Source organism: Equus przewalskii, chromosome 3 (assembly GCF_037783145.1).
Source record: "Equus przewalskii isolate Varuska chromosome 3, EquPr2, whole genome shotgun sequence".
NCBI classification, from domain to species: Eukaryota; Metazoa; Chordata; class Mammalia; order Perissodactyla; family Equidae; genus Equus; species Equus przewalskii.
Window position 1 is genome coordinate 76,398,239 of NC_091833.1, and position 11,763 is coordinate 76,410,001.

General features: G+C 40.4%; 1 protein-coding gene across 19 annotated transcripts in view; it reads right to left on the reverse strand.

The window, feature by feature from the left end:
* The window catches only part of CRACD (capping protein inhibiting regulator of actin dynamics), a 308,280-nt gene that overhangs the window by 115,735 nt on the left and 180,782 nt on the right, over positions 1–11,763 (reverse strand). Inside the window, exon 1 of one of the 19 annotated variants that reach the window (XM_070614785.1) lies at positions 11,485–11,700. The exons of the other annotated variants lie outside the window; for them this stretch is intronic. The gene's annotated coding sequence lies outside the window, so the exon portion shown is untranslated. Of the gene's footprint in view, positions 1–11,484; positions 11,701–11,763 lie in introns of those variants that run through there. 19 annotated transcript variants of the gene reach the window in all.

Consider the following 11,763-nt stretch of genomic DNA (forward strand, 5'->3'; position numbering starts at 1 on the left):
TCAGTTTGGTACTCTTTTAATCTTGAACTGTTAACAGTTTCAAAGTTTGTGCGTCTTTACACTGAATTCACTAAATTCATTAAATTGAGAGCTGGATGGTACTGACACACCAGAAATGAGCCCTGAAGAACCTACTGTTTATTGGGGATTGTTGAGCAGAGGACATTGAGCAAATTGTGTGGCTATCACTGGTTTAACTGTAAAGGAGCTAAGCATTTAGATGGAAATCATGAGAAAAATTATAGAAATTATTGATAATACAGAGACTCAATAAAAGTTAGTTAAATAGTTACTTAGTTACAGCTTTCAGAATGATTTGATTGACTAATGATTTTTTTTTAACCTAGGGGCAGGTGCAATCTTAGTTCCTGCTAGATGAGTTTAGGGTCAAATTCTCGAACTGTGCCTAAGGGTGTAAAAGTTGTTAGAGATGAAGGGCAGAAGTCTCTAGTTCTACTTATGTGAGCATCAGTTCTTGACAAATTTAACAGGAATTCTCAATGGCACCAGTAGGAAGTGGACCCAGATCAAAGTGACACTAATGTGTCTTGGACTCATTAGGCAAAGTGCTTGATGCTTATTGAGTAGATGACCTATGAAATACAGACCCAAGAAGCAGAACGAATCCATTAGTGTTCAGAGGATCTAGGAAATGAATAAGAACTCAGCTAGTCCTCTGTGCCTACCTATGGGTAGAGCTACACTGGTATCATTTCTGAGAACAGAAAAAAATGTTTTATAAGATTTTCAAATGAAATTGTATAGTCTGTGTCAGTCTTCTAGATGGCGTCAGACAGTCCTGTCAGGCTAGTCTTCCTTGATCTGAACCCCATTCTCCTGCATTAAGTGTATTTCTTTTGGCTCCTTATTCTGTTCCCGTTGGAGAGCACCATGCAGGGATGCAGCAGTCCTTTCAGAATCACGGTCCCCTCACCAGGTTTCTCATTCCCAGACTGAATCTTGGACAATAGCTCAGACAGGTAATAGATTCACTCTGGCACTGTCCTATTCTGGGGAAACAAAAAGACATAACTGCTACCTTTTTTGTAGAACCTGTCCATTAATCCAGGCACCAGATACGAGTGGAATAAATGACAGTCCAATTCTGAGATTCTAAAGGTCAATGATTTGAATTTCCACCTGTGTCTTGAATGTGTTACCTCTGTAACTAGTGACTAGTTACAGTTACTAGTGTGACTAGTAACCACTCGGTTGATTTGAGGTGGGAAAGGAGAAAAAAAAGCAAAGCTGTCCTTTGTCCTTTTTGGTTGGGAATTACTTTTGTGAGTTAATCTAGGTTCTGTGGTGGCAAGTGCCTTAGAAGTGCAAATGTTTGCCACACAATTCACTGTCCAAAGTCTTCAAGGAGAGTCACAGAGCTCCACAACTAACACCAGGAAACCTCACAAAGGTCACTCCTGAACCACAAATAGGATGGCTCGAATTTTGTTACCTAAATGCAGCCCCTCTGGGCAAATATTGCTGCTTTTTTGTTTGTTTTAGTACCACTGAGTCCAACATTGGCTAAAATTATGACATTTTGTTCACTATTTCTTAACAACAAGGAGAAATGCTTTTCATTTCAAGAGATCATGTAAATGTGGAGAAGCAAGCCCCGGAGTTTAGAAGATCTGGGTTTATTTAGTCACCTCTGCCATCTTCTGGCTTCTTGGGACCTCAGTTTCCACATCTGTAAAATGAGGCAACTAAACTACATACTATCCAATATCCTTACTTGTTCTAAAATTCTATGAACTATTTCTTTCCTTTTTTTTTAAAGATTGGCACCCGAGCTAACATCGGTTGCCAATCTTCTTTTTTTTTTCCTTCTTCTCCCCAAAGCGCTCCCAGCATATAGTTGTATATTCTAGTTGAGGGTCCTGCTGGTTGTGCTATGTGGGATGCCACCACAGCATGGCTTGATGAATGATGCCACGTCCATGCCCAGGATCCAAAGCGGCGGAACTCTGGGCTGCAGAAGCGGAGTGCGTGAACTTAACCACTCGGCCCTGGGGCCAGCCCCATCTATGAACTATTTCTTTAAAAAGCTAGGCAAGTTTAGAACATATCTTGGTTCGTAAAATTTATAACTCTTTTCATAAACTATCTATTAATTATATTCATTATGTTTTCTCCACTCCTGGTTTGTCTTCAAATTATGCTGGTTTTGTTACCATTGTGCTTATTTAGCAAAATTAAGGACCGTCAGGGCTTGTGAGAGGCAATAATACAGTCTGCCAGTTGGTAAAAGACAGCCAAGTCATTCCATCTCTTTGTGTCAGGATCCAGGTCCCTTTCGCAGCAATGACAATGCTGATGGAGAAGGAATAGTGTCACAGTCCTACAATCTGAATCCCTAACCCCCATCATCTCACTGCCATCCTGGGGTCTGACTCAGTGAGGTTTTCTGAGAAAAGTCACTAATGTGTGAGCCTCAAATCTGGCCAAAACATGTGAACCCCTGTTTTCAGACACACTTCTAAGATATCAGGGATGACATTAGCCACTCAGGGTTCTTTTTAAGTCCTGAGAAGCAAAGTCAGATGGGCCCCAGAAAAATTTAGACTTACGGGCCAATGATACCAATGGAGGCAGCTTTAGTCGCTGATGAATTCTGCCCCCGTATATTCAGATTTTGCTAGCCCTGCATTTGCCTGTCTGCTTTTCTTGGTGTCTTGTATATTCAGGAATGTATGCCCTACCTGGACTCTTACTCCACCTAATAATTCTACAACTTCATATCCTGTCTACTAAACTCAGCCCATCTATGGAGAAGCAGCATTATTCTGTCTAGCAGCGGTCAGTACTACCTCTGCAAGAGGCCTGTTTCCATCGTGTTAGGTGCAAACCTGGCAATATGACTGATCAACAAATATTTACTGCAGTTCTACTGTGTACAGAGCACTGAGCTAGCACTGGTGTATCACAGGAGTTCTTGAGTTCCTGATGCCAGGTAATACTCAAAATTTAGGAGGAGAGTAAGCAGTTTTTCAAAATGCACAAAGTTTTCAAGATTCTGGCCTCCTATGAGAAAAAGCTGGAGTCTTGTTGGGGGGAAAAATACCCTGGTAGCAGATCACGGGGCTCTCTACCTGAGGGTCCAAAGGGTTTAGTGCTAGAGGCGATGGTCACGATGGCGGTCTGTGTGTGTATTGGAGGTGAGCTGCAAAGAGGATGCAAAGTCCTCCCTCATGGGCAGGTGAAGCCCAGTGAAGTTTGGACTAAGAGAAATTCTAAGGCCAGTGTCCTTCAAACAGTGGATGACAGCCCATTTACTGGACCCTGCAATCAACTTAGTCGGTCATAACCTAAATAAAGTCGGTCATAAAACTAGATAAGAAAAAAAGAGAAGAGAACAGAGTGGAATACAAAATAGGGTGAGTACTACTTCATGAAACTCTTATTTCTATGTGTGTTTATATACACAACTTTATACGCACATATGTTCTGATATAAAACATATTTCTTGCTCTAGATCAAGTAAAAAAAAGTTGGCAAATGCTAATCAAGGAAAGTTATCACCCTTCCCAGTAAGTTAGGCATTTCAGTGTAAGAGTCAGCAACTATTTATCGACATAAGCCATTGTGTATGTGGCAGTCACTTTGGCTAAATGAAGATGAGAAAGCATCACACGCAACAACAAGCTGAGAGCTGCCAAAGGGATTAAATGAGCTCCCTGACACAGCCAACACCAGAGCTGATGTTCACGCTGCTGAAATCTCTACTTTGGTTTTGATCATTTTGATTCTCAAGTACTGAAACTCCATCTCAGAGTTGGACAAAATCTTCCCCTTCTTAAAGAAGGAAGAAGGCTTTATTAAACTTGAGACTTTGTGGCTGCCAAGCTTGGTTTTGGAGCATAACTTAAAAACTCAGAATTTGGGACATAACTTTACAAAAGTATTATGCTTTACCTTTTGTATATCCTTTACCTTCAATATCAAATTCTTTCAAAATAAAATTTCACGCAGAAAATCAAATCTACATGCAGATTCATTTCTGCTGAATCGCGTCACTTGCTATTTTTCAAGTGCCTCTCACATAACAAGTTCGAGGAGTTGAGAGTGATGGTTAGGTCACTACCTGCTTTGTGCAACAGGCTAGTGAAGTTAAGTGAGCTGAACAAGGTCAGATGCCAGCTGAGTGAAGAAACCAGGTCTCTGAATTCTGAGCCTGATCTCCAGCTATCTAGCCAGGCAGGAGACGGATCTGAAGACAGACCGTTGAGGAATTCCTCTCCATCAGTTTTTCAGGGATTCCTTTCCTAGACCAATATCCAAATACTGATGAAGCACCAGGGTATCAGGCAGAAGGCTGAGAGATCATTCTGGAACCGTTAAATGGAACGACTGTATTATGCTCCTTCACAACTCATGTGGGAAATTTTAGAACTAGTTACTAACCCCCAGAACTGCACAGGATGAAGATATGAATGGAGATAAGGAATCTTTAGATACATTCATTAATGGTAAATTGCCAATGGTTATGGAGGGCAATTAAAGATATTTCAAAATATGTTTGTAATTAAGTGAAGTTGACAGCAAAGGGGGCAAATGCTATTTTCTTCCATAAACAATAATACTTGTAAACTTTACTAGACTTTGGCTATGTACCAGGCTGAGTTTCACATATAATATTTCATAACCACTCTGTAGGTTATTCCTTTCCACATTTACAGATGAAGAAACTGAGGCTCAGAGAGGTGAAATGATTCACCCAGTGTTACATGGCTAGTAAGTGGCAACGCTGAGATTCAAACCAAGTATGTCTAATTGCAAATACTATGCTTTTTGTATGTGTGTGAGGAAGACTGGCCCTGAGCTAACATCTGTGCCAGTCTTCCTCTATTTTATGTGGAACGTCACCACAGCATGGCCTGATGAGCAGTGTGTAGATCCACGCCCAGGATGCAAACCCATGAACCCCGGGCCACTGAAGTGGAGTGCGTGAACTTAACCACTAAGCCAGCAGGCTGGCCCCCCCAAATACCATGCTTTTAATCACTTTCCCTCATTCTGAAAGTGTGTCTTGGTGACACTATTTGAACTGAGAGATCACTCTATGCAAGGCACATGAGCTCCAGAGTCACTTGGTTTGAGTCAATTCACTCACTTACTAGCTATGAGACTTTTGGTAAGTTCCATAATCTCTCAAGTTTCTATTCTCTTGTCTGTAAAATAGGGATAATAATAATACACAGCTTATTGACTTGTAAGGATTAAATTAAGTACTACATATAAAGCATTTAGCAGAATGTTCAGTATATATTAAGTATGCCAAAAAAAAAAAAAAAAGTTACTGTAGTGCTAGTTAGCATTAAGAAATTCACTGAATTAACGAACAGGTATGTCTTGACCAATATTTAGTATTTCCTAATTATTACAAAAAAGAGAAAAGAGGGAGTGACGTCAGCATCATGGCAGAGTGAACTTGCCTGGGACTCTCTCCCCTCCAACATACAACAAAAAGGGGCAACCATATTCCAACAGAAGATATCCTAACAACACAAAATCCTCAGAGAGCGCAGCCACATGGTGGAGGGTGCAGAGGCTGGAGCCCCCCTCGGAGGAACTGGAATGGGGTAAGAGAGAGCATCACTCCCGCCCCTAAAGACTGTGATCACTGCTGCAGAAGGATCCGTGAGGGAAGGAGTAGGGGAGGGGTCACGCATCCAGGGGTTCACCCAGGACTACCTAGCACCCTTGCAGCCTAGAGGGAAGCCCTCGAATGGAGCGAAAGCTTTCACACAGGGTGACCTCATTAAGCCAAGACTCCAGGAGACCAGATAGGGAGAGCTGATCAGGAAACCAGGGACTGCACACAGGAGAAAGAACCCCTCTCCTGACCCACACTGTACCATCTCTGCTGAAGGTGGAGGGCTGAGAATACGAGGCTCTCAACCCCCACCCACTGGCAATAGGCTGTAACTGCAACCAAATAATATCAGAATGAGAAAGAGCTGACCTTCCAACATCAGACACTACAACAAATCTCCAGACCAGAGAAAAAACAACAAACACCCAGAACTCAGTCCTGAGGACAGAGAAACATATAAGCTAAACGACAAGGAATTAAAAATAGCTATCATCAAAAAACTGAACGAGGTAAAAGAGAATACAGAGAAACAATTCAACAAGTTCAGGAGCTACTTCACAAAAGAGATTGCAACTATAAAGAAGAATCAATCAGAAATATTAGAGATGAAAGACACACTGGAAGAGATAAAATAAAATATGGATTCCCTGAATGCTCGAGTGGACATCATAGAGGAACATATCAGCATAATCAAAGATACACATGTTGAAATGCTCCAGGCAGAGGAGGAGCGAGAACTAAGACTAAAAAGAAATGAAGAAAATCTCCGAGAAATATCCAACTAAATGAGGAAATGCAACATAAGAATTATAGATATTCAAGAAGGTGAAGAGAAGGAGAATGGAGCAGAAAGCATGTTCAAGAAAATAATAGCAGAGAACTTCCCAAATCTAGGGAAAGAGAGGGAACTTTGTGTGGAAGAAGCTTCCAGATCTCCTAGATTTGTCAATGTAAAAAGACCTACTGCAAGGCATATAGTAGTAAAACTGGCAAAAATGAATTACAAAGAAAGAATACTCAGGGCAGCAAGGCAGAAGAAAATAACCTAGAAAGGAACCCCTATCAGACTTTCAGCAGATTTCTCTGCAGAAACCTTAAAAGCTAGGAGAGAATGGACTGACATATCCAAAAGTTTAACAGACAAGAATCTTCAGCCAAGAATACTCTATCCAGCAAAAATATCCTTCAGATATGAGGGAGAAATTAAATCTTTCCCAGACAAACAAAAGCTAAAGGACTTCCTAGCCATGAGACACACCTACAAGAAATCCTCAAGAAGGCCCTCATACCTGAATAAAGAAAAAAAGGGAGAAAGGGATCACCAAACACAGAGTAAAGAGATAAACAGTTAGAATCAGAATAGGATAGCAAATATTCAACTATAGCATTAGGCTAAAGGGAAGGAAAACACCAAAAACAAAGACAATCTTGTCACTTTAACCACAAACTCACAACACAAGATGGAATAAGACATGAGAAAAATAACTTAGAAGGGGCAGAGGGAAGAGACTGAATCGGTTTAGACTAAGGAAATAAGAGGCTATCAGAAAATGGACTATCTTATACATGAGATTCTGAATACACCACATCAACAAATTGAGGAATAAAAACCACATGATCATCTCAATAGATGCAGAGAAAGCATTTGACAAGATCCAACAGCCATTTATGATAAAAACTCTGAACAAAATGGGGATAGAAGGGAACTACCTCAACATAATAAAGGCCATATACGACAAACCCACAGCCAACATCATACTCAATGGGCAAAAACTGAGCATCATGCCCCTGAGAACAGGAATAAGGATGCCCACTCTCACTGCTCTTATTCAACATAGTACTGGAGGTGTTGGCCAGAGCAATTAGGCAAGAGAAAGGAATAAAAGGCATCCAACTAGGGAGTGAAGAAGTGAAACTCTTGCTATTTGCAGATGACATGATCTTATATATAGAAAATCCCAAAAGATCCATCAGAAAACTAATAGAAATAATTAACAACTAAAGTTGCAAGGTACAGAATCAACTTATAAAAATCAGTTGCTTTTCAATACTCCAATAATGAACTTAGAGAAAGAGAACTCAAGAATACAATTCCATTTGCAATCACAACTAAAAGAATCAAGTACCTAGGAATAAATTTAACCAAGGAGGTGAAATGAAATGAAATACAATGAAAACTATAAGACCTTACTGAGAGAAACTGATATTGACATAAACAGATGGAAAGAGATTCCTTGCTCATGGATTGGAAGAATAAACATAGTTAAAATGTCCATACTACCCAAAGCAACCCACAGATTCAATGCAGATTCCACAGAATCCCAACGACATTCTTCAAGGAAATAGAGCAAAGAACACTAAAATTCATGTGGGGCAAAGACCCAGAATGCTAAGGCAATCCTGAGAAAAAAGAACAAAGCTGCAGGTATCACAATCCCTGACTTCAAAATGTACTACAAAGCCATAGTGATCAAAATGGCATGGTACTGATATAAAAATAGGCACACAGATCAATGGAACAGAACTGAAAGCCCAGAAATAAAACCACACATCTACGGACAGCTAATCTTTGACAAAGGTGCCAAGAACATACAGTGGAGAAAAGATAGTCTCTTCAATAAATGGTGTTGGGAAAACTGGACAGCGATGTGCAAAAGAATGAAGGTAGACCACTATCTCATGCCATACACAAAAATAAACTTAAAATGGATCAAAGGCTTGAAGATACGTCCTGAAACTGTAAAACACCTGGAAGATAATATCAGTAGTACATCCTTTGACATCGAACTAAAAAGGATCTTTTCAAATACCATGTCCTCTCAGACAAGAGAAACAAAAGAAAAAATAAACAAGTGGGAATTCATCAGACTAAAGAGCTTCTGAAAGGCAAAAGAAACTAGAATCAAAACAAAGAGATAACCCATCAATTAGGAGAAAATATTTGCAAATCATATATCTGACAAGGGGTTAATCTCCATAATATATAAGGAACTCAGACAACTGAACAATAAAAAAACAAACAACCCAATCAAAAAATGGGGAGAGGAGATGAACAGAAATTTTTCCAAAGAAGGTATACAGATGGCCAATAACAGATGAAAAGATGTTCAACATCACTAATCATCAGAGAAATGCAAATCAAAACTACACTAAAATACCGCCTGACACCTGTTAAAATGGCTATAATCACTAAGGCTAAAAATAACAAATGTTGGAGAGGGTGTGGAGAGAAGGGAAACCCTCATACACTGCTGGTGGGAATGCAAACTGGTACAGCCACTATGGAAAACAGTATGGAGAGTACTCAATAAACTAAAAATAGAACTACCATATGACCCAGCTATCCCACTATTGGGTATCTACCCAAACAGTTTGAAATCAACAATCCAAAGTAACATATGTACCCCTATGTTCACTGCAGCACTATTCACAATAGCCAAGACACGGAAGCAACACAAATGCCCATCGACTGAGGATTGAATAAAGACAATGGGGTATATATATACAATGGAATACTACTCAGCCAGAAAAAAAGACACATTCATCCCATTTGCAACAACATGGAAGGACCTAGAGGGAATTATGCTAAGCAAAATAAGCCAGTCTGAGAAAGACAAACACCAGATGATTTCACTCATATGTGGAATATAAACAAGTACATGGACAGTTCAGTGGTTACCAGGGGAAGGGGGTGGGGAGTGGGCACAGGGGGTGAAGGGGACCACTTATGTGGTGACAGGCAAGAAATAACGTACAACTGAAATCTCACATTGATGTAAACTATTATGAACTCAATAAAGAAATAATTGATATTAAAAAAACAAAGAAAAGAAAAAGATGACGAAGAGAAGAAGAGTGGAAAATATGAAAGCAAAGTGGGAGAAAAGAGAGAATGAAGAGGAAAAAAATGTTGGAAAGTACATAATGAGAAAGAAAGCTAAAGAGCTTCAGATATCTTTCACAGTAATTCAGATTTACTCAGAAGATGTAAATAAGGTTGGTTTATGCTATTTCACCCCAATCTCAGAACATATTAAATCTCACTGGCATGTGGTAGTATTCTGGATAGCGAGAAAATAATGTTAAACCTCTTTCAAGCTTTCTACAATTCTAGAGAAATACAAAAACAAGTAATATTTGTAATATATCGGATACAGAGGCAATAAGAGACACACATACAATTCAACATGAGAGTTCAAAGAACCACGAGATAAGGGCTTCTCCTTTTTTTCTGGAGGGCTGGAAACCAACTTAGATCCTAACACCGGCACTAAACTCTGAAGTATGCAGTGAGCCTCTGCAGTCAAGGGCAGACAGACACATTCCGAGGGGAATCCTCCTCCTTCCAGCACGATCCCAAGAGGCCTCTGTGGAGATGAGGGCTTTAGCAGACTATGAAAGATGACTGCCAAGGTAGGTATCGGTATTTTAGTGAAACTTAGTGCCTCTAAATAACTGAGCCTTGATTGCATCTTCATTTTTCAAAATCCATGCTTATGTTATCTCTCCAAGTAGACTGCTTCCTTGCACACTTTATGTGACCCACGGAACTGTAGTGGGAACAGAGGCACTTAATAAAGACTTCCTGGCTGAGCTGTGGTTCTAGGTCACTGGAAGTGAGCAGATTAATTGCCAAAAGTTTAAAACACACAGTCTTCCATGGATAAACAATACTAGGTCCCTCAAATGTGCATTTTTCCTAGTAAGATGCCAGCCCTGACTCAGGACGAGTTATTTCAAGAAATATTTTCTAATAAGTGAATGAAGGAAGCACTCTGAAAACAAACTGCAGTGTGCTGTCCTCCGCAATGCTCCTGACTTTTCAGTAGGAAACAAATCATGCTGGTGCTCAGCCTGTAGGCAGCACCTGTCTCAGGACGATAAGCTGAGTATTCTTCAGTGGGATCCCACAGCCCTGCTCCCTGAAAGATTAAGTCCACATTCTGGCACTGATGTGATGTTTTATTCATTTACTTACTTATTTTAGCGGGTGTACCATATAGAATCCTCAGCCTCACAGAATCCACTCTCCCACATTATTTATATTGATAAAATACTGTGGATACTCTAAATATAAAGCACATCATGCAAAATCCCCTCCCACTCTTCCCAATAGAACTCTGGGGTGAGTTTTCCTCTCCTGGTTATTAATTGGAAGGCTTCCAACTATGGGGAGAGAGGAAAGGAGTTGAGATCCCTCATGTAACTCTGAAAGCTAAAATGGGCTTTTCTTTATATTCTGGGCTATTGTCAGCTGCAACTCAACAACTGCCAGATCACACAGCTGGAAAAGTGGCTGATATATTATCATCACTCAGAACACGGGAAATAAAGCCAGGCGAGAGAAGGCTATCAGGAGAATAGTGCTTCATCATGTAGGACGGACCTAGCAAGAGAGAATGAGACCTTCAAAAGATACTGACTACATCTGGGCCCCAACTCTTAGCTTCTGAGGCAGAAAGAGAGGAAACAGTTTGCAAAAGGGTCTCATGCCACAGTAGTTTTTAGTCTTACTTTTCCCACCACCCCCATGACAGATGATGGTCACAGAGCACAAAGCTTGGATTACATGCAACTCCCCTGCGCTAGTAATAATACATCCCTTTCTCTGACATTCAGCAAAGTTTATTAAAAGGCAGGTAAGTGAGAAGGACTTACAGAGGGCTAACTCTGAATGCACTCTCCCTTTTTTGAGAATTTAGGTACTTCACTAATGATAACAGAGTGCTTCTACAACGCCATTGTAGAAAACTGCTGCCATAGAGGCAAGAAGCTGGAGGCCATACTCTGATGTCATTAAGATAACATCAGTTGCCTATTTCCCCACCTTCATTTCCTAATTTCAGAGGGCAAGTCCGGGGCCTTTTCTTCACTTTACGCACACTTACCTTCTGGGCTGACCGAAGCCTAAAGTTTCCCAATCAAACATATGAGATTCTTCCATCTGGTAAATTATCCCAGTCAAAGACACTGCAATATGGGAAGATGCACGGCTCGCCTGATGAGCTCAGTAGGGTATTTGGCACGTTATAATAAAAACTACAGTATGACTCAGGTACAGGTACCGTTGGGTTGGCTTTTGACATAATTCTAATTCCAGTAAGGAGAAAACGGCCAATGGAGTATTCAGCTCAGGATTCTGCCCCTGACAGTTGCTCTGAGAAACA